General features: G+C 39.2%; 1 protein-coding gene across 4 annotated transcripts in view; it reads right to left on the bottom strand.

The window, feature by feature from the left end:
* Positions 1–16377, bottom strand: part of BACH1 (BTB domain and CNC homolog 1) — a 33182-nt gene extending 16805 nt beyond the window's left edge. Inside the window, exons 1-2 of one of the 4 annotated variants that reach the window (XM_058185676.1) lie at positions 16220–16364; positions 13796–13946 (exon numbers count right to left, since the gene is read on the bottom strand). The gene's annotated coding sequence lies outside the window, so the exon portion shown is untranslated. Of the gene's footprint in view, positions 1–13795; positions 13947–15134; positions 15605–16219 lie in introns of those variants that run through there. The other 3 variants (XM_058185673.1, XM_058185672.1, XM_058185675.1) reach the window with 3 other exon arrangements.
* Positions 16378–24178: the final 7801 nt, after the last annotated feature.

Here is a 24178-nt window from a genome sequence, read left to right as displayed (position 1 = left end):
GGTAACCAGAATTAGCAGAACTGAGTAATATTGGGTGAGAATACACTGAGAAATGAAACAGTGTTTCATATTTAGTTCTACTTCCATACAATTTTACATGAGCAGAATTTTCTAGCCAAAATGGCTAATGCTATGTGGGAAATGATAAATTTGTGCAGCATTATTGATAGAATTGATAGAAACAGGCAGGCCAATTGTCATTGTAACAATTTATAAAACAGAACCTCATTTGTACAATGTAACTGAAATGAAACAACAGTAAGCCATTTTAATGTATTTTCTTCCATCTATTCATCACGAACAGATATTGCCAGAGAATTGCAGAACCTAATCAGGAATTGTACCAGTTGATAGAACTCTCTAAATCTAAATGAAGATCAGTGAGGCACAAATCTGACAATAAGCTATCTAAATGCCAGATACATGAAGAGCAATTTTGCTCTATTTTCTAGTGAAGATATATAAAAGCCATACCCATTTTCTTTCCTGTTCTTTCAAATATAGTTATGGAATAACACTAGTGTTTTTCCCATCAAGAAAAATTTGCACTTGCCTTTTCATCACATGAATTATAAAGACATATTTCAATTTATAGGCAAGTTGAACCACTTTTCCTTCTGAATCATCCTAGATAAATAAATGTTGCTGATGCAGAACAAATTGTGCAAGTGGAACTACAACGCAATGTTACAAACTAGTTTGTCAAGGAAAAAGAAGGGGGGGGGCAGCAGAATGACCTCTCTTAAATATATGGACAAATAAGCATAAAACAAAAACAAATTTATTCTCTTGCTCTTGACTTAGTGATTAATATACTGTTAGTGTCAGGCCTGGAAACCATACTAGACTTTAGGGTTCCAGACGCTGCCACATTTTTCCCCTGAGGGGAAGAAGGGGGGCTGAGGGGTATGTTAACATTCTTCAAGCGGTCAAGGTCGGATGGTGTTCACATCTGCAGGAAGAGTGGCAGGAAGATATTCGAATGAACTGGAAGAACGTGGGACCATGTGACCATCAAAGGGGTCAGGGGGGTGGGACTCTTGGGGTTTGTATAACTGGGAAAAGAATCCGGAAATTCAGTTTTGGAATTTCACTCATCGTGTGCCAGTTTCCTCATGCTAGTAAAGAACTCTGGAAAACAATGGCTTCTGAGTTTTTTTTATTGCAGAAGAGGTTTTTCTGGAACCTTGACAGTTAGGCTATTTGCAAATACTTTATACTGAAACGGTTGGTTTGATGAGAAATTTGGCATGTGGGGTATACATTTGCTTCTTGTTGATGCTGAGTTTAGGGATACATTTAAAAATCTGAAAATACAATTTGTGTTAGTTTAGCTGGGCACATTATGTATGGAAAGGACACTGACACGTTGGTAAGCTTTTAATAAGCTGGCCCCCAGTGGGAGCAGGTTGCATGCTGTTTCACTATCCATGCTATTCATTCATGGATTCCTTTTCCCAGCCAGCATAGCAATTCCTTTATAAACTTCAAAAAAAATCCTATACCGTAGAAATGGAAAGAAAAATCATTTGGGAGATGACAGTCATCTGAACAAATGAAGAACGAGAATATAATATAGTGTAAAACACTGTGATTCTGTCTCATTCAGTGATACAGAAATATAAATAAATTGAACTAGGTTCCATGTCTGAGAGTAGCATTCTCTATTCTATCAGTGTTGTCTAAGATTTATGTGACTGTTTTTTTCTTGTTAACTGATCTTTCATCAATTTTTCTGCAGTATTACTAGCTAGTATCAGTAATATGGATTTATAACCATAACACTAAGATTAAAAACAAGTTAGATTGAAATTTCATTGCCCAGAATCTCTGAAGGGTTTTCAAGGTTTGTTCTGATAAAGCAGAACAAATTCAATGTTCTATTGCAATGCAGCCACAACTTGTAGCACTGCAACTTCCATGCTTATCCTCAGATGGACCTTATATTCCTCCATATGATATTATATATCAAATCCTATCATTCACTGCCATTGTTATTAAAGATAACTAATGCAAAATCTAGAACGTGCCCCACGTCCTGCTTTAAACTGAATATTCAAAGTCTCTTAGATGCAAAAAAGGAACGATCTTGAATGCTTTGCTAAACCACATATTCTCAAGTGACTTGATGTATTCTGTATTTTTATACTGCTTCTACTATGTTACAGGAAATAAAAAATGAAACAGAAGGCTAAGAAGAATCCAGAAAAATATGAGATCTTGCAGTTATCATTACTGAGGTTAAGAAAAATTCCAAACACAGGATAAATTTTGGATGACCCCTGACAAGAGTAGGATGAGAGTTGTGAAACTACTTGACCTCTTGGCTTTTGATAACATCAAACAATCGTATCCTTTTGAATTGGCTCAGAAGATTAGAGATGGGAGGCAGGTGCTGTGATTTATCTTTCTCTGAAGCTGACTGGAATTAATGACAATTGGGAAGGAGATATTCCACCCTCAACCCGTGTGCAATGCTGCAGGATTTGGTGCTCTCTCCTAATATTACGTGCGACTGCTGGGCGAGTTCATCCATCATCATGGGGTGAGATATCGATACACTCATAACCAATTATATGACAAATTAAGTAATTCTTTGAATGTCTTGCCAGTGACTGGAGCTGTGAGGTTGTGGATGGGGAACAAGACTTCAGCTGAACCCCGCAAAACTGAATGGCTTTAGGTTTTGCAGCCTGATGGTTCTAGGCTTATGTCATCTGTGGTGTTGGATGGGGTTGCAATGCCCAGACATATCCAGTGTACAATCTGGGGTTTCTGGAGGCTAACTCACAACTCTTGCTCAAAGAGCAGATGGTACTTATGGTTAGGAGGGCTTTTTACAGCTTCCTTTGTGTGCCACTTACACCCGTTCCTAGTCTGAGATGCTCTGTTCACAATAGTTTATGTCATAATCATCTTCAGATAGGATTATTGTAATGCACATGGGTGTACACGGGTCTGTCCTTTAGGAGTATCTGGAAGCTTCAAGAAGTGCAGAATGCAACTGTAGGACAGTTACGTGTACCTCCAAAACAGCACAAGTCATACCTCTGCTGTGTATGGCTCCCAGTTTGCTTCTGGTTCCTGTTCAAAGTGCTGGTTTTAATCTTTAAAGCCCTTCATGGCACGGGACCAGGTTATCTGAGGGACCGTCTTTCCTCAATTATAGTTGCTCATCCCATTAGATCTGACAGAGAGGGCATTGGCTAGGGACTTACACTTGGTGGGCTCCAGGAGGCAGGTCTGTCATGCCACTGGCCAATGGAACATTCTCCCCCAAATTGAGGCTAACCCCATCCCTGTTAATGTTCTGGAATTCCCTCAAAACCTGGACAGATCATCAGGAGCTCCCATGAGATAAGTAACATGAAGATGACTCCATCACTGCAGTTAATATTTACTCCCTTCTGTGCTTTTAGTTTTTTTAATATCTTGATTGTTTTTGTATTTTTAATAACAACTGCTTTATATTTATTGTTTTACTTCAGTGTTGTATGCTGCCCACTGGCCAGAATCACTTCTTCAGGAGGTGGTCAACCATATAAATTTGATACTATGATATATTATATTATTATTTGATTATAAGTATTGTACATTTTGACTACCTCTGGAAAGCTTAAATATTAACTTTCTTTTTTGAACAAGCATGTTGCATTGCAAGATTATGCATATATTCACCATGAATCATTCAGTTCAGAAGAAAATCCCAATCATGCAGTATTAAAATCAAATAATCAATTAGTAAGAGATTGACTGGTGTCAGCATTCAAAATTATAAACACAATAAAAGTATCCATAAACCACCTAAACTCTCCCCATGGATTTATTCAGAGAAGAAAATGTACAAATAAATAATAAACAAATAAACAGCAGTCTTCTCATACAAACTCAGAAATAGTTTGAATACAAATCCTTAAACAAATATTCTGCCAAGATTAAAGAATTATCAGCAGTTTCAACCTGTAAACTATTCTGTATAGCAGTTCTCTTTCGTTTTTTTTTTCAAAGCTTTGCATAGTCTTTTGTAAACTATTCTGTTTAAAAAAAATCTATTCAGATTGTATTTAAAAATACATAGGTTTCTATAAATATTCCACAATGTTTTTTTTACCTTTCATGAAAAGTAGGACTTAACATTTCAATCAACCTAATTATAAAAGCTTGATATCCAGATCATACTAGTACTGTAATTGATATTCTTTTCACCTTTTACACTTCTGTTTGTCCAAAAGTCAATGGATGTTAACTGTTGATGAATTTTTAGTACTGGGGGGAGGGGAGTTCTGTCATTGCCAAACTGTAAAACCCAGAAAACTATTGGTCATGAAATCTTACTTAATTGTAGCAAAATTAGTAGAAAAAAGTACTTATTTTAGCAGCCCCACCTCAAACCGCCTTCCCTTTTATGGACAAATAGATATGTTCCAGTTGAGTGCTAGCAGTAGTTAAGAGTTGCTGATTCATTATGTTATGCTTACACAGCATGAAACAGCATTTTACTAAAAAGAAAAACAGACTTTGCTACTGTACCACCTTACAATTTAAATGCAGTCAGTTGATATGACAAGTAATTTGAAATTAAAAATATTTTGCTTATTTTTCTCCTTATACATAAAATGTTATAAACATATTTTTAATAAATTCCTTCTGTTACTGGAAGATAGTCACTGCATAACTGCAATCTACATTGAAAAATCTAGAATATACTAATGGCTTTAAAATATCTGATTTCTCATTAGACATTACTATCTACATATTTAAGAGATCAGAGGTGTTCAATTCAGGGGGGAAATTGTGCGATAGGGTAATTAAAAGTGTCCTACTAATGCATGGGAAATCACATTCAGCTATAATGCTCATTAAATCTTTCAACCTAACCTACTTTATGGATTTACTGTGAATATAAATAAATAGGAGAAAATGAAAAAAAATTATGTTTCCCTTAAAAGGAAGATAGGATATCACAATTTCCCTCACAAAGTAGAGGGAAAAGCACAGATTAAAATGGCAAAACTGTTATGCTTCTAAAATATAAAAAGAGACAAAACACAATTTGTTCTTGGCTCCTAAATATAGATAGTAACAATTATTTAAGTGACTGGAGGTCAGACTGACATGGAAACCCAACTTTCAACTTTCAGTGTAAAACTCAGTGAATAACACTGGACCAGTTACTTAACCTCATCTATTACACTGAACTGTTGTAATACAATATATGTAAATGTGGTGGTTTATAAAATATATACCACTTTAAGGTCTTTTTAATAAAAATATATGTACAATCATAAAAATAACTACAAATTATCTCAAAATGTTTTTACCTATTGGAAAAATGCAGAATATTAGAAACTTCATCAGGAAAGAAAAGAGTACTTTAATAAAAAACCCTATTCCACAACACAACACAGAAATTAATAGGAGAAAAATAAGGTTGCCTTTCCTCATTTCCTGCTAAACAGTAAATATGAAATATGGACACATTGGGCATACAATTTAAAGAATTGTAAGCACTGAAGATCTGAACATAAGTTCTATACCTAAAATCATTACACAGGAAGACATCATCTATTTATAAGCTAGAACCCCGCAATCATAAATTGGTAGGGTATTTTTTTTTTGCCAGTCTCAAAAAACAGCCTTGTGTTTAGGATTACAGTTGTAAATATAGAAAAGAACAAGGAATATCTATAGGAAATGAGAACAATATATAAAATGAAGACAAGGTAGTTATCAAGGTAGTTAACCGATTAGAAAAAATAAAGCTGAGGCTTGTAAGAAATGCCCAAAGCAATGAAAGTCTTTATTGGATATGTCAGAAGACAAAGAAAGACAAAGAGGTTGTAAGGTCTATTACCATGATGGTGAATCTATGGCACGCGTGCCAGATGTGGCACGCAGAGCCCTCTCTGTGGGCACGTGTGCCGTTGCCCCAGCCCAGCTCTAATTGCGTTTCTCCATCACGTTTCAATCAATTCCAACTTCTCACGAAAGAAAAAGATCTCACAAAGTTGGACTTGATTGAGTGAGCTTTTTCACTCGCGCGCCTCAAAATGGGGAGACACAACCCCATCCTCCTGAAGCCCATTAAAAGGTGGAGCCACAATGCAACCCTGCGTCACCTCGGCTCGGCAAAAAAAAGCAGTTTCTTTTCCTGCAGAGCTGCCAGTGTTGGGATGCCGTGTCTCCCCGCTGGTTAGCTGGGCTTCTCCAGGCAATCTCACACTCTCCCCTTCTCTGCTACCCTTCTTCAGATAGGGTCGCCCAACAACGGGAAGGGAGAGAGAGAAGGGGGTGGCATTCCTGCGTGCTGCCGTTTCTGTATCATTCTCCCCTCAATGCTAACAGCCGCAGATGCCCTCTTCTCCCTCTCTGTTCCCACTGCTGGGGGATCCTGTGCGATGAAGGGAACAGCCGCTTTAGCACACAGAAATGGCAGCATGTAGAAACGCTGCCCCTTTCTCCATCTCCATTCCCGCTGCTGAGGGATCCTGTGTGATGAAGGGGCCTAGCAGAGAGGGGAGAGTGCGAGGTTGCTGCTTCTGGGATGAGGATACCCAGGAAGCATCTGGGTGTGGCTCACCCAGCTTCTATTCCTCTCACAGCCAGCTTTCCTAGTCTAGCTTGATGCAGGCTTCCTCCCCAGGCCCCCGTCTGTTTCCCCCCCCAACAGCTGGACAAAGCTAAGCAAAAAGCCAGTCCTCACCAGTGCCCAGCTTCATCGACAGCGGGCTTGGAAAGGGTAATGTGAGTTGCACTGCCACCTGCATCAAGCTAGACTGGGAAGGCCACTGTGACTGAGCACCGAAGAGACTGTGGAGAGATGCAGGCAAAGAGGCGAGCGAGGGGTGTCTGCAGCATGCCAGCCCTGGCAGACTTTCTAAGCCTGCCTAAAGCAGGGAGGGAGGGTGGGAGAGCAAGAGAGATCCGATCTAACCTCTGTGTGTGTGTGTTTGTATGTGTGTGAGTGAGTGTGTGTGGTGTGTGTGAGTGAGAGAGTTCTGATCCAATCTCGGAGAGTTATATCAGGGCTGGTGGCAATGTGCTCTCTCTCTCTCTCTCTCTCTCACACACACACACACAGGTTGGATCTTTCTTTCTTTCTTCCCACCCCCCTCCCACCGGAGACCCCTGGATTTCCTCCCCAACCCTACCTGTCCCATACAGGCAACACCCACGAGTGATGTAGAGTTGGCCATGGCCACTCAGTCACATGACACCCAAGACATGCCCACCCGGTCATTAGGAAGAACTGGTTATAAATTATTTGACTCCCACCACCGGTAGTAAAACCTTACTATTCAGGTTAAATTGCCGTGTTGACACTTTGCGATAAATAAGGGGTTTTGGGTTGCAGTTTGGGCACTCGGTCCCTAAAGGTTTTGCCATCATTTGTCTATTAGGAATAGAAAGGGATAAAGTAAATAATGAGTAATGGCAAAAAGGCAAAATGTCTTAACTTCTATACTTTAGATTTGTCTTCTTTCAAAAAAGAAATTAAGATCTACCTGGCTGTTACTAGGCCACTGATGAAAAGAGAGAATAGTAACTTAGGACAGAAAAAAGCATTTAATTTAAACAAATTCAGCTATCCTAAGAGAGGAGACAAACAAGCAGAATTGATCAAAGAATAAATGAAATTTTTGAGAACACCTACAAAACAGGTAAGATCCCATAGTATAATAGAGAAGAATAGCATTATCCCAACAGGAAGGACAACTGGGGAAATTACAAATTTGACAATTTATCATCAATGGTGGGCAAGGTCCTCAAGATTATTAAATTATAAGTGAACTGTTGGATAAGGATGCATCAATTAATAAACAAAATGGGTTTGGTGCTCACATATCAGACTAAATTTACAAGGTTACAAGCTTCATAAATCATGAACTTCCAAAGTATTGCATCAAAGCAAAGTGCCCCCATTAATAAAATAGTAAACATAAGCTACATGATTATGTAGAATCGTATGAGTGAATGGCCACAGCCAGATATATATCTTAAATGATTCTAGTCATTATTTATTATTATTATTGTTATTGTTGTTGTTGTTGTTGTTGTTATTTATTCGATTTTTATACCGCCCTTCTCCCGAAGGACTCAGGGCGGTGTACAGCCAAGGTAAAACAAACAGTGCAATATACAATTAAAATACAAATTAAAAAACTTATTACATAATTGGCCTAAAACTTTAAAACATATAAGACTAAAACCCATTAAAATTCATGATAAAAATTTAAAAAACCAATAAAATTTAAGCTAGTCCCGCGCGAATAAATAAGTGTGTTTTCAGTTCGCGGCGGAAGGTCCGAAGGTCAGGTATTTGGCGTAAACCCGGGGGAAGTTCGTTCCAGAGGGTAGGAGCCCCCACAGAGAAGGCTCTTCCCCTGGGGGCCGCCAGCCGACATTGTTTGGCGGACGGCACCCTGAGAAGTCCCTCTCTGTGTGAGCGTACGGGTCAGTGGGAGGCATAAGGTAACAGAAGGCGGTCCCGTAAGTACCCAGGCCCTAAGCCATGGAGCGCTTTGAAGGTAGTAACCAAACCTTAAAGTGCACCCGGAAGACCACAGGTAGCCAGTGCAGTCTGCGCAGGAGTGGTGTTACGTGGGAGCTACGTGAAGCTCCCTCTATCACCCACGCAGCTGCATTCTGGACTAACTGAAACCTCCGGGTGCACCTCAAGGGGAGCCCCATGTAGAGAGCATTACAATAATCCAAGCGGGAGGTAACGAGCGCATGAGTGACTGTGCACAAGGCATCCCGATCAAGGAAGGGGCGCAACTGATGAACCAGGCGAACCTGGTGAAAGGCTCTCCTGGAGACGGCCGTCAAATGATCTTCAAACAACAGCCGTTCATCCAGGAGAACACCCAAGTTGCGCACCCTATCCTTTGGGGCCAATAACTCGCCTCCAACAGTCAGCTGCGGCTGCAGCTGACTGAATTGGGGTGCCGGCATCCACAGCCACTCTGTCTTGGAGGGATTGAGCTTGAGCCTGTTCCTCCCCATCCAGACCCGTACGGCTTCCAAACACCGGGACAGCACTTCAACAGCTTCGTTGGGGTGGCCTGGGGTGGAAAAGTACAGCTGAGTATCATCACTGTAGAGTTGGTATCTCACCCCAAAGCCACTGATGATCTCACCCAGCGGCTTCATATAGATGTTGAACAGAAGGGGCAAGAGAATCGACCCCTGTGGCACCCCACATGTGAGGCACCTCGCGGCCGACCTCTGCCCCCGTCAACACCGTCTGCGACCGGTCGGAGAGATAGGAGGAGAACCACCAATAAACAGTGCCTCCCACTCCCAGTCCCCCCAACCGGCGCAGCAAGATACCATGGTCGATGGTATCAAAAGCCGCTGAGGGATCTAACAGGACCAGGGCAGAGGAATAACCCCTGTCCCTGGCCCTCCAGAGATCATCCACCAACGCGACCAAAGCTGTCTCCGTGCTGTATCCGGGTCGGAAGCCGGACTGGAACGGGTCTAGATAGACAGCTTCATCCAGGTACTGGGGTAGCTGCCGCGCCACAGCACTCTCTACAACCTTCGCAACAAAGCGAAGGTTGGAGACCGGACGATAATTACCCAAAATAACTGGGTCCAGGGAGGGCTTCTTGAGGAGGGGTCTCACCACCGCCTCTTTCAAGGTGGCAGGGAAAACCCCTTCCAACAAAGAAGCGTTGATAATCCCCTGGAGCCAGCCTCGTGTCACCTCCTGAGTGGCCAGCACCAGCCAGGACGGACACGGGTCCAGTAAACATGTGGTGGCGTGGAGCCTCCCCAATAACCTGTCCACGTCCTCGGGAGTCACAAGATCAAACTCATCCCAAACAGACTCAAAAGACGTGCCTCCTCCCTTTCACTTGGATCATCCCAATTTCGGTCCAGACCATCCCGGAGCTGAGCGATTTTATCGTATAGATAACCACTAAACTCCTCGGCACGTCCCTGCAAAGGGTCATCCTGCACCTCCTGATGAAGGAGAGAGCGGGTCACCCGAAACAGGGCGGCCGGGCGGTTATCTGCCGACACAATGAGGGTGGAAGCGTAGGAACGCCTCGCCTCCCTCATTGCCACTAGGTAGGTCCTAGAATAGGACCTAACTAGTGTCCAATCAGCTTCGGAATGACTGAACCTCCAAGTACTCTCTAGGCATCTTCTCCGGCGTTTCATCTCCCTCAGCCCCTCGGAGAACCAAGGGGCCGGACGAGATCTGCGCCGGGTCAGAGGCCGCAAAGGCACGACACGGTCCAAGGCCCCAGCCGCGGCCTGTTCCCAGGCCACAACTAGTTCCTCAGCCGAACTGTGGGCCAGATCCTCAGGGAATGGCCCAAGCTCCGTCAGGAACCTCTCAGGGTCCATCAGGCGCCTGGGATGGAACCAATGTATGGGTTCCGTCTCCCTGCGATGGTGGGTGGCGGTTCGGAAGTCCAGGCGAAGGAGAAAATGATCTGACCATGACATCGGTTCTGTTACTAAATCATCTAATTCCAGATCATTTAGCCACTGTCCAGAGATATAAATTAGATCCAGCGTGCCTCCTCCCATTTAAAATATAGGTTCAACATTAATATAGTAGCCTGCAAATGGCTCTTTCCAGGGCCCTATGCTGTTTAGTATTTTTATTCATGGGTTGAAGGGGTGATACAAACCTAGGAAGTTTTAACCCTAACCCTAACATTTTAAAAGATTCAAAAAGATCTAGACGAGCTTGAATAGTGGGCTAAAATAGTGACATTTAATAGGAATAAAAGTAACATTTTGGATCAACGGTATAGAAAGAAAAAATGTCAGGAACGAGTGTAAAAGGAAAAGATCTAACTTGGCACTCAGTCATATTTATGAAAAGGATGTGGCTACTGTAATAGTTTATAAGTTGAGTATGAACCTACTATGTGATGCAGATGCTAAAAAGGAAAACACTATTTAAGGATGCATAATTAAAACAAAAGAGTTCAGATCATAGGAATTAATTACCCTATTTCAGTCTAATTTTATCAGGCACCATTTGGAATACCATGCCCTATTCTGAGAACCAAAGTTTAAACAAATTAGAGTAATTTCATACCTACCAAAATAGTGGAGACTAAAGTGGAAATTATGAAGAACTATCAAAGGAGGTGTTTAGCCTCCAGAAGAAATTACTGAGAGAACCATAAAAGTAGGCTTCATATATCTAGAAAGCTGTATATCATATATCTAGAAAGCAGTCATACAGAGAAAGAAGCAGACTTCTTCCTCGCGACCCTAGAGCTGAGGACAAAAATCAATTAATTTAAACTATGGGGAACTAGATTCAGATCAGATATGAGGAATAATTTTCCGAAAACAAGATTTGTCAACCAGTAAAATAGGTTGCTTTATAAAGTGATGTACTCTCCTTTAGTGTTAGTACAGGTAGACTCCGACTTACAATAGTTAGTTTAATAAGTGACTGAAAAAAGTCACTTATGACCGTTTTCTACACTTATGACTATTGCAGAATCCCCATGGTCACGTGATCAAAATTCAGATGCTTTGCAACTGGTTGATATCTGTGAGAGGTACAGTGTCCCTGGGTCATGTAATCCCCTTTTGTGAACTTCTGACAAGCAGTCAATGGGGAAGCCAGAATCTCTTAACAACTGTGTTACTAACTTAACAATTGCAGTGATTCACTTAACAAATGTGGCAAGAAAAGCTGTAAAAGCTGTAAACTGGGGCAAAATTATTTAACAAATTTCTTACTTAGCAACATAAATCCTGGGCTCAATTGTGGTCGTAAGTCGAGGACTATCTGTATTGAAACACAGGCTGGATAGTCAGATCTGATACAAATTAGCAAATCTGATTGGACTAGATGTTCTCTGTACATTCTAATCTAAACTTTTGATTCTACATTCTGCATAAGGATAATCCAGACAGTTAAAATAATATGAAATTCATTAGGAAGTGAGCAACATCAGTTATTAAATAGGTAATTTATTTGTGTATTAAGTAGTTATAATGATATTTAGTAAAAAATATCATTCTTACAAATCGTAACTGTCATAAACAGTTCCAGAACTTGTAAAGATTAATTGCTACACTTACATTATCTTTAATCTCATAATTTGCAATTGTTTTGCTTTTAAAGAGATAACTAATGAAGCTTTTCTTATCTGATTTTATTGTGAATACTTTATAGCTTGCATTATTAGTAATCACAAATAGGGCATACTCTGAAAATGAATTGCTCCAGACCTTGTAAATACAGCACATCCCTGCTATTCATTAACACAACTCAACCTTTTTCAGATGTTCACATAAATCTGAAAAAATGTGTAGCTGCTTTAAAGAGTTGACTTATTATATTAAGTACAACCCTTAAAGCATCTAAACTAGTAAAGAATCCTAAAAAATGTCCAGAAAATACTTTGTATATGCAAAATGTCAAGTTCATGGTCAAAATATCTATTCAAAACATAAGAGTTCTAATCGCACCTCTAAAAAGAAATTGCAGTCTACCTTCAAACACATTTATATGCACCTTTATAATTTTACCTACAGTTCTGTATGTATGCATTCATTGCAATTCCACAGAAATATAGAAATACAGTGTCATATTAGATCTTAATAAAAAAAATATTTGTGGTTCTAAAATGCACAGGTTCAAACTGAATCCTGAAGTACAGGACATTCATTTTGGGAATCTGATTCTTCTGCAGGAATATAGTAACCTCATACAGTCCAAATTGAAAATCTATTCCACAGTGTTGATTAATCCCCTTTTCTTATCATGATTAAGTTTCAGTTTATATTTCTCCATGCAATCCCACCATTAATTCGGGTTAATTCTGAATTACAAGTGATTTGTGTTTAATGACAGAATTGGAAGCTAATAGAAAATAAATATAGGGACAGATAATATTGGACCATTAAATTCGAAGTACTTCCATCTATTAATGTACAAGTTGAATCTTATGCATAAAATATGGAATCCACTGAAACACAATTTTGCACTGAAACTGATTCTTTGGAATCAGCTTTGAAATTAATCCTCTAATAAGGCTGGTTCATTAGTGTCATAAATTTTCTCTCAACCAGGTAGTTTAGAATAATATAGTTTATGGTCCTGAAGGCTCTTGAGATATCTAGTAGAGCCAAAAGGATTAAATTCAGCCTGTCAGATTTCAACATAAACTTAGATGTTACCACATCCTGTAGCATATTTTCTCAAATATAGACTTGTGGAGACTGGCTATAAATTGGGGGGCAAGGAACGGGGTCGAGAGTTCAAAAAAATCAAACATTTTACTACCTCTTTTTTGAAGCAGAAAGGAATTGTTGCAATGAGGAACTCACCACTATTCCTATTTATTCAGCCAGTCCATCCACGCCCGACTTTTAAAAGTAAAGGAGAGCAATGGTCAAATACACATATAATTGGTCTCTAAGAACTTTAAGGGCATATTCCTGTATAAGCAGTAAAATATCAGCTGGACAAGACAAGCCTAAAATCACATCCTTTTTGTTAATCAGCTGAGGTATTCCCTATAGCATGGATACAAATTATTTAATTACAACGTGGTGTGAAATTTGATAATTATAGTACTTGGCATTTTCTTCTTCCAAAATAAAATATAATAGGATGTTAACTGCTGAGAAGGCTCTGAATGACTCTGAATGACTATTGTATTAGAATGGAAAACAGCAATGCCAAAAAATGGTTGTAGAAGGACCCTTTTTTATTTAGTTCACTGTCAGGCCATGTACTTTACAGTCAAATTTGGTCAGATCAAGGAGAAAAAAGCACTCATGAATTATTGTTAATTACCTGGAGCACTTCTCCATTTTAGAGGTACACATAAGTGACAAATAAATCCCCAATAATCAGCAGGAAGCCATTCAAATCCAACAGCTTTCCGGGTAAACTATCTTAATTGGTCCTCTTGTTGTAGTTTTGCAAATCTTAGTATATCCAAAGCCTACAGATATAATGATAAAAGATTACCAAAAAGTTCCTATATATACAGATTATTTCTATGCAGCCAATGAAGAAAATAAAACACTATGTGTACCTTATGATTTATATTTTGTGCTTTCATGACTGGACTGGGTTTGTTTTAGTCCATTGTATTTTTGTTTGGTTTTCATACTATGTGCATCATCCAAATATGCAATTATGGGATATGCAATATAAATTGATAGAATAATAAATAGAAGAGACTGACAAATGTCATGAAGTCCATAAAATGCTGGGCAATTCACAAAAGGATTGCTATTTTTTATGCTGAATTACTCAAAAAACATTCTTTGCTTTCAAATTATGCTGTCCAGTTTGGGATGGGAGACAGTTTAATAATAAGGCAGGTGGTATCAACAGACTATGTCTCCAGCACTCACCTTCAGATACACTCATTAAAAATTGGAATATTGGGCACCTAACTAGAATGGAATTATAATGTATCTAGAGTAGTCCCACTGTACAATAGGCAGCAAATAAATTTAATAAACAAATATATTTTGCTTGCCAGATCTTTGTTTGTTATGTACAATCAATCACTTCTTAAAAGTTAGAAGTTATTGGCCCTCCAATATCATCCATTCAAGATATAAGGCAAGTTGACATACTAATCCAAGATGAAATCTTGAATCATCTCTCTTTTCACATTTATCAACAGTCAGTCGCAATTCAAGAAAACTCTTGCTGTTTTAGGATTCTTTTGTAAATAACAAAGTATTCCTTACATATTGCCAAGCTAAGCAAGATGGTATTTAAATTTATTGTTTCAGTAATAATAAAAGATAGGGAACATTCAAAATATGGTTTGTCAGAATTAAATACTTTTTTGAAACTGCTAAATGTAATATGGAGAAATGCAAGGAAGTGGTTCCTACATTTGTTTATCTTGACAAATATTTCATGAATCTACTAATTTTTTTTACAAAGCATACTGAACTTTGGTGACTCAGTGATCATATAAATAAATCTGAGTCCCCACTTACTTAGAAATCAACTGATCATATCTTCATATCATATATCAGATTATTTTAAACAATCACTTTTCAGCTAGACCAAACAGATTTTATCCCACTACAGATACATTTTGCTATTTTCTTCAGAGTCTAATTAAACTGGCGCCCAGGTTTTTGAATTAGTTATTGCTACATACCAATTTCTTAGAAAAATCTCCAAGCTCCAGCCCCATTGCACAGCGCTCAGTTAGTATGATGGCTTTTCGTGTCTTTTCAAAGTTTGAAGAAAACTGCAAGACCTAAATTACTCCCTCTTTGTGTAAAAAAAAATAATTTCTATTCACGGCAAATACACTCACTTGGCAGCAGCCTAATCCTTCTGTCGGAACCGAAACTTAACATTTTAGGATCATGCTCATCAAAGCCGATTTGATCGTATTCGTCCCAAAGCTAGTTGAAATGAGTTAAATGAAACTTAAGTCTTGTTTAGACAGCGAATCGCCACTAATCCTCTGGTTACAAAGTGGCAGGTTTACTACTTCTTTCCCAGGCTACACACACAAAATAGTGGCCGCATCCGGTTCTTTTACAGCCGAAAGGGCTCCCTGTGAATCCCTACCGCAGTTATATTAAGAGGACTCAGAACGGCTCTACCTCATAGACCAGGAGTCTCCGAGCTTGGCAACTTTAAGCCTGGAGGACTTCAACTCCCAGAATGCCCCAGCCAGCTTTGCTGGCTGGGGAATTCTGGGAGTTGAAGTCCTCCAGGCTTAAAGTTGCCAAGCTCGGAGACCCCTGCCATAGACAGACCCTCCACAGTAACGAAGTTAATTTAGGCGCGGTAACTCAATCCTGGCACTCAGGTCTTTTGTTTTTTCTTTTTTAAATTAACGCGCTGTCCTACAGTTCACTGGTGTCTTAGTTTGCCCCCAGCAGACACCCGAAAGACCACAAGCGCCCAAAACCTCGGACGCCACCATCCCATCTGCTCCCCCGCTGCCCGCCCTCCGCTAAATCATCCCATTCTTCAGCGGGCCGCAGCGGAATCGACCTTTCCCAGCCAATCCAATAGAGAAAGGAAGCGGGGGGGGGGGGGAAGCAGACGGACAGGCAGCGTAACGATCCGATAACAGGCGCGCCTGCGCTCTACTGGTCCTCTCCTCCCCTTCTCTTCCGTCCCTCGGCCATCCAGGGAGCCCGTTCTGCCCGCGCGCCAAAACCCCGCGTCCGTCCGTCCCCCACTCCGGCCCAGCCCGAGCTCTCCACAGCGAGCGTTTCCTACCTAAACACTCCTCGGACAGCTCCGCGGTGTCTTCGCTACGCTCTCGGTCAACCGACTACAGTCAGGTGACAACATCACTGCCTCCTCCACCCTCTCTGAGCCGATTGGACGCCGATTCCAGCTGACATCACTATTCTCAATCCCCCCCCCCCTTTCTTCCTTCCTTCCTTTCCTTCCTTCCTCCCTTCCTTTCCCTGGCGTTAAAGTTCCCCGCATGCGCGCATGTGCCTGTTTTTGCTTCCCGCGTCCTCCCCCGCGTCCCCCCCCCCGTTGGCTTTCTGGGCGTGGTTGAGATCTCTTAAGACTTTTTTTCTGAATGGGCGGGGTTGCTCGGCCAGTTCTGCGTAAACGCGTCGGTTGGGGTTGTTCGGTGCTTTGACTGCCTTTCTTTCCCTTCTGCGGAAAATACAGACCTCCTGGCTACTGTCAGTCAATGCAGGAGAATCAGTGAAAGAGCTTTCTTCTGGGTAAACGCATTCCGAAGCTATGGCAGCAATATTGTACCTTTTTTTCTCCCCCCCTCTTCACGTTTAATGCTCTGCGCTGATGTGATTTTCAATATTTCAAGTACTGCCAAAGAACATTACAATTGTATTTTACCTTGACTTTCCAAACACTGCAGGGGGACCGAGGCTTGTTCAGATTTCAGGAACTTGAAGAAAATCTATATGATGGCAGCACATCAAGAGGGAGGTTGGTTCTGGTAGGTCCGGATCCGGATCCAATAAGCAGGTTTCCAGTGGAATGCCGGAACAATGTTAATATTGTAAACAATGTAACATTGTAAACAAGGTCTGTCTGAATATATTTGTGTTATACTAGTTTGCAAAACATGAGTAGCTATCGAAAAATTATATCACTCTGCCTCTGATCAGCTTTTGCAGAAGTTTTGAACATAATTCCCGTTTTCATAGTTACCAAAATTCTATAAAGAAAAATGTGCATACAAATGATGAATAGAATGAATGCAGTAATATTTATTGTTTTGTAGCAGCAGTAAGCTACAAAACCAGTAACAAACAGTACGCTGATGATGAACAGCCAGCGTAATATGTGCAGGATAAATTTTATAGCCCTAGAAAACTATGTCATGACTAATGTAAGCCTCCATGGATCACAGTAGCTCTACTACTGTATAAGCATGCTTAGACCTGGTTCTATCTTGAGCATGCGACTGTGATCCAAGCATAATAAAAGTTTCAACTTGTTCAGGTTTCTGCAAGTTAATAAAAAGGCATTATTTGTTGTATTAAAGGTAAAGGTTCCCCCTTGCACATGTGCTAGTCATCCCAACTCTAGGGGGCAGTGCTCATCTCTGTTTCAAAGTCGAAGAGCCAGCACTGTCCAACGATGTCTCCGTGGTCATGTGGCCAACATGACTAAATGCCAAAGGCGCAAGGAACACTGTTACCTTCCCACCAAAGGTGGTCCCTATTTTTCTACTTACATTTTTTATATGCTTTTGAACTGCTAGGTTGGGAGAAGCTGGAACAAGTAACGGGAGCTCACCCCATTAGGCATTCGAACAGCTGAACTGCCAACCTTTCGATCAACAAGCTCAGCATCTTAGCCATTAAATCACCACGTCCCCTATTCCTGGTATTTGAATGCCAATAAAGGGTTTATTGCCAACTACTTTATCAGGAAAACAGCCATAAAACTAAGACAGTTGACAAAAAGAGGGAAAGAGTATATAAATCTAAATATAAAAAGAGAAACTATTGTAACTTCTTATGACAAGCTAATTTTCATTCTGTAATTAACCACAAAGGAACAATTTTGTTAGGGAACCTCATTAAAAAGCCATTATCACATATAGTTTTATTCTAGTATTAAATAATATTTTAACTGATCATCATCAACTTGTCCACTGAGAGAAACTATACAATAACTCTATCATCCATGTCTTCTAACAGGAAATAACCAATGCATGATTCAATTAGGTCAAAATATCATCAGACTTCAATAACTTTATGTAGTTAGAGCTATTACAAAATTGAACAAATTCTAAAGTTTATACCCATGCCATCATTAAGTGAACAATGTTTTTTTTTTAAAAAAAAATGCATCTTATTTCTACAGGGTAGGGTGTAGAATTTTGCAGACAAAAGCAGATTGCTTACTAGTGGTCTTGATATTCCGGTGATACATTTGTATGATTAGATGGAACCCATCCTAGACAATATAGTTGTTGTTGTTAGTTGCGAAGTTGTGTCCGACCCATTGTGACCCCATTGACAGTGTTCCTCCAGGCCTTTCTGTCCTCTACCAACCTCTGGAGTCCATTTAAACTCATGCCTGCTGCTTCAGTGACTCCATCCAGCCACTTCATTCTCTGTCGTCCCCTTCTTTTGCCCTCAATCTTTCCCAGCATTAGACTCTTCTCCAGTTAGTCCTTCCTTCTCATTAGATGGCCAAAGTATTTGAGTTTCATCTTTAGGATCTGGTCTTCTAAAGAGCAGTTAGGGTTGATCTCCTCTAGGACTGACTGGTTTGATCGCCATGCAGCTCAAGAGACTTGCAGGAGTCTTCTCCAACATTTGAGGTTCAAAGGCCTCAATTCTTCAGCGTTCAACCTTTCTTATGGTCCGACTAATAAAACTTGTTTTCAATAGCAAAAGCCTTTAGATTGGTATACCGCTTCACAGTGCTTTACAGCCTTCTCTAAGTGGTTTACAGAGTCAACAGATTACCCAAATAATCTGGATCCTCATTTTACCGACCTTGAGCCTGGCGAGATTCAAACTGCCAAATTGCAGGCAGCCAGCTGTCAGCAGAAGTAGCCTGCAGCACTGCATTCTAACAACTGCCACCGCACTCTTTAACACATGAATTAAATATTAAAAATAGAAGATGGGGCAGATAAAGTAAAACAAGGATCTGAGATTTCCATTACATTGTATAGAAAGAAATAATCTATAAGCTTTGGCTAACCTAAGAAAATAAAAATAACTATTACTATTACTATTACTCCGTCCACTGAAAGATCTAAAAACAAAACCTTTTGCTCTGAAAAGGCAAAGGAATTTCAGAGGAAAGGTAAAGTGCCTTTCGTCGCGAGCTCAAAACACACCTATTTATTTGCGCGGGGCTGGGTTAGTTTTTAAATTTATTGGTTTTAATGGGGTTCTTAGTATTTATATTGTTTTTATCAATCTGGCTATTGAATAAATTTTTTATGTCTGATTTTAAATTGTATTTATATGTTTGTTTTTAATTGCCTGTGAACCGCCCTGAGTCCCTAGGGAGATAGGGCGGTATATAAATCTGAAAAATAAAATAACTATTACTATTACTATTACTCCGTCCACTGAAAGATCTAAAAACAAAACCTTTTGCTCTGAAAAGGCAAAGGAATTTCAGAGGAAAGGTAAAGTGCCTTTCGTCGCGAGCTCAAAACACACCTATTTATTTGCGCGGGGCTGGGTTAGTTTTTAAATTTATTGGTTTTAATGGGGTTCTTAGTATTTATATTGTTTTTATCAATCTGGCTATTGAATAAATTTTTTATGTCTGATTTTAAATTGTATTTATATGTTTGTTTTTAATTGCCTGTGAACCGCCCTGAGTCCCTAGGGAGATAGGGCGGTATATAAATCTGAAAAATAAAATAAATAAAATAAAATAAAGTGTTGTGTTATAATTATTTACCACCAATAGTGATTTGTTAAATAAAAAGAACCAGGGGACCTTGGTAACTGAAATATTTTGGGAATGATGTTTCTTTATTCAGAGTTGGTGTACAAAAGCAATATTATCCCTAACTGAGCAGTGACATTCATAATAAATCAGGATGCAGACAAACAGGACATTCTCACTTGCATTCTGACAACTGAAGCAATATTTGAGGGGGTCCTTGGTAATCTCTGAGTTTGCTTGTTTTCTTGCAGATGTTTCAGTACCCAAATTGGTAACATCATCAGTGTTAGTAAGGAGTGCAGTTTGCTGTCAGTTTATATTCTGGTAGCTTGCATGTCAGCATTGGTGTGGATGTGTCTTAGAGATTCTTTACTTGGGCTGTTTTCTGTAGGTTTCTTTGGCAGTTTCTTGATTGACAACCCCAGGGGGAAAAAAACAGAGTCATCTACAACTTACGATGTAAGGACTGCAACAACCACTATGTAGGACAAACAGGCAGAAGACTGGAGGAATGGATCCATGAACACCAACTAGCAATCAGAAGACAGGATGAAAATTCTTTAATTTCACAAAGTATAGACAGATTTAACCATAGTTTCAATTGGGAGAATGTGACCATCCTAGGCCAAGGCAAATTCAAAAATACCAGGGAATTTCTAGAAGCCTGGTGCTCTGACAAATCAGCCACCAATAGATACATAAACATTAACAACATGTATTATAAACTATGCCAAACAGACTTTATCCCAGCCCAAAAAGGAAGAAAAAATCCCAAACATCTCTCCACCAGCAATCGGCACCCAAATCAGCATAGATTAATTCCAAGTTAACATCAGACTAACAATCAAGTAAACAATACCCCAATCAAGAAACTGCCAAAGAAGCCAACAGGAAACAGCCCAAGCAAATAATCTCTAAGACTTTCCCCACCAACATTGACAGGCAAGCTACCAGAATATAAACTGACAACTAACTGCACTCCTTACTAGTACTAATGATGTTACCTAGTTTGGGTAATGAATGTTTTTTGCAAGAAAACAAGCTCAGAGAACACCAAGGACCCTTCATGTCACATGGAATGTACATGGGTAGCATTTACTATAGAAATGAACATCACAGATTCTACAATACATATTTATGTCCTACTGTAGGAATTTAGCACCCACCCCCCTCCTAGAAGAATGAAATATTTTAGAAAATATTTAAAAAGGCAGAATATATTTCCCTGGATGAGAAATGGAGAAACATGTTTTAAAGACAAAGCAGCTCCCTGCAACTTTCTGCCACCCCCCACCTTTGTCAATGGGCCATTAAAGCCTCAACCAAGCTCACTCATTCCCCCCCCACCTTTGTCAATGGGTCAGAGGTAGAAACTCATTCTCCCCACCTTTGTCAATGGGCCATCATCTGCAACATAATAGAACCCATCTAGCAACAGAAACTCACCACATGGCAAGGCTCAGGCAAGCTTGAGGGACAACCTACAATGTTAACTAAGACCCCTAGACCACCTGGGAGTTTGATAGCCAATCAGGATACTCTTCCTGTGCCCCAGAAAGTTCAAAGCTCAGAAGAAGCATAAAGCCAGGGAGCACACAGGATCTCAGCCCCTTTTCTGTTCAGGAACTCAAGCCATGTGATCCTGACCACCATTAAACCATCTTTCCAAGCAGTCTCCATGTTTCCAGTGTCTTTGTCCCCACTTGGAACTGAACCCAGATGGATATTTCTTCCAACACTACATTAGAAATAAAGACAACAAAACTGGAAAACAGTATTTGTAACCTGTTGTTAACTCAGATACCACTTAGGAAAAAAGTGTGTTATTGAGAGAGGTGGGGACAAGAAAAGCCAACAGTAGCAGAAAAATGAAAGCGTTGCTGTTTTAGAGACAGAGCACCTGGAAATATAGTGGCAGAAGAAGTTTGAATAAACAGATGGACAAAAGATTATATAAAAATATGTGGCTGCAGAGGAAGTAAATACAGAACTGGGAAAAAATGAAACAGGAGGAAGAAAGGCTTCTAATTTTGGCTACAGAAAATGTCCAGACACAACAGTAGAAAATTCAATGGTAAAAGAATTAATACAAGTTTTAGTTGAAGCAGTGGAAGAAAAAAATGTGAGATATTGTAAAGAAGATAGAATATTAATCATAGAAAGTAGAATAGTTGTTGAGAATATGGAGATGACCACACAATAACAGATTATGCATTTTAAACAAGGATTTTTTTCTTGGGTGTTTTTTTTAAAGAATTGCTTGCAGTTCCAAAAGAACTCATTTCTCTAAAGGATGTTGAGAAATCACTTGAAGTAAAAACAGAAGAAAAAGATGAAGTTGCTACTAAGTCAAGAAAGAAGGAAGATGATGAAGAGACAGAAATATTAAGTAAAATCCTTATGTTAAGGAAATAAAATTATGGCTGAAGAAGAGAGGTGTGAAAAACTGATTCAGGATATGCTAAGAATTGGCAAAAGCAATGGGGACAGGATATTAAAAAAAGTTCAACCTTGTCTTACTTAGGCAAGATAAAATTATTGCGTCAGAAACCTGAGAACTACATCCAAGTTGTTAGTTTGTACTTTGGATTTCATGGTACAAAGCTATGCATGTGGGCAGATATGTATACCTGTCAGAAGGGATTGGAAAATGTAAAACTATAGCATTCCCACTTCTTCTCAAATTGGAAGAAAGAGGAATCTAGAGAAAGAAGAAGCTCAGAAGTGTAAACCAGAACAGGATGTCAGTGGTGGGAAATAAGATTGCAGAAAAATGTAAGATTAAAAAAAAACAGAAGTGGATATACAGGAAATTTTCTTGATATTTTATTTGCATATAACTTACAGTATTCTCTTTACATCTTGGAAGGTTCTCTTTACATTTTGGGGTGGAGAGGGGTGTAGAAGAGAAGATATGATGAAAGGATATTTTGCTATAAATAAATAAACAGTTAACTAATGACCCAGCAAGAACCTTAAGCTAGGCTTAGAGAAGATAAACAGGGAGGAGTTAGGGCAGAGTACAAAATGTGAAAAGAAAAGAAGTACTTGCATTTCCAAAACAAAAATTGGTAGCCTTTACAACAAGCCAAACTTTTATTATGTAATTAAGCACAGTCTTTCTCTTCAAAGTGAAACAATTTATCTTATTCAACACTACCAACACATGCACTTTTATTTTTAAAGTTTTTAGTTGATACACTTTTGGAAAACAGAATATAATTTCATCTTTTCACATCTATGTTTCACATCTTTTCCATGGAAAAGAAAATAATCTTCTAGAAAAAAGACATGGCCACTTCAATATAGGATCAAATTTCAGTATATGAAATGGCTGTATCAGATTTTGGGTAACGTGAAATAAATTATAATACTTCTGATAAAATCTTTTGATACATGGAAATACTGCTCATTTTTCCAAACAGCAAGTTGTATTAATCTAAGAATTTCTGATTTTAAGTACTTCAAAATAAAGTTGCTGGAATTAAAAATGTAGTAGGTAAGATTTAATTTGTCACCATATGGTAAACAACTTCTCCCATTTTCCATATCTAATGAAATACATTTTTCCTATCCTACTTAATTACTACTGTATAGACAAAAAATCCCATCTTTCACTGCATCTGGTTTATATATCCCAAGTCTTTGCCAAAATTGTTATGTTCTCTACCCACGTAATATAAAACAAAATAAAATGCAATACAGACATTGAGACTTCTTCCCAATTTATACTCAGTGAAAATTTTGTCGTGGACAACAGATGGAAAACAAATTCAGATGATCCAATTTAGGTTATATACTACTCATTGTTTAATTGTATTGTAGGTTAAATTAATTTGTTAAAATTAATACTTTTAATATGCATCCTGGAGCTAAACTTTTGTTTAATTAAATGAAGTCATCAAAATTCTAGTATTTGAAATAATTTGAATTCAAAATATGCTGGCATTGAATCTATTGTACATTGTAATACAAAGTTTTATTGGTGTCTGTCATCTCAAAATATACCAGAAATAGATTTAACATGCCAAATGATTGTCCAGTAAACCACCAATCTTTCATTTGTCCATCACCAAATCTTCCAAGAATGCCACAGTGCAAACAGAAGCTTTTTAAAGTTCAATTGTTACCAAAGATAGTTGTCTAATTCAGGAGTCTCCAATCTTGGCAACTTTAAGACTTGTGGACTTCAACACCCAGAGTTCCCTAGGAGTTAAGTCCACAAGTCTTAAAATTGCCAAGGTTGGAGACCCCTGGTCTAATCGATAAAATGTTGGCCCAGGTTCATTCACTTCAATTTATTCACTCATGAATTTGTGA

Source organism: Ahaetulla prasina, chromosome 5 (assembly GCF_028640845.1).
Source record: "Ahaetulla prasina isolate Xishuangbanna chromosome 5, ASM2864084v1, whole genome shotgun sequence".
In the NCBI taxonomy this organism is placed as follows: Eukaryota; Metazoa; Chordata; class Lepidosauria; order Squamata; family Colubridae; genus Ahaetulla; species Ahaetulla prasina.
This window is presented reverse-complemented; position numbering and strand designations above follow the sequence as displayed.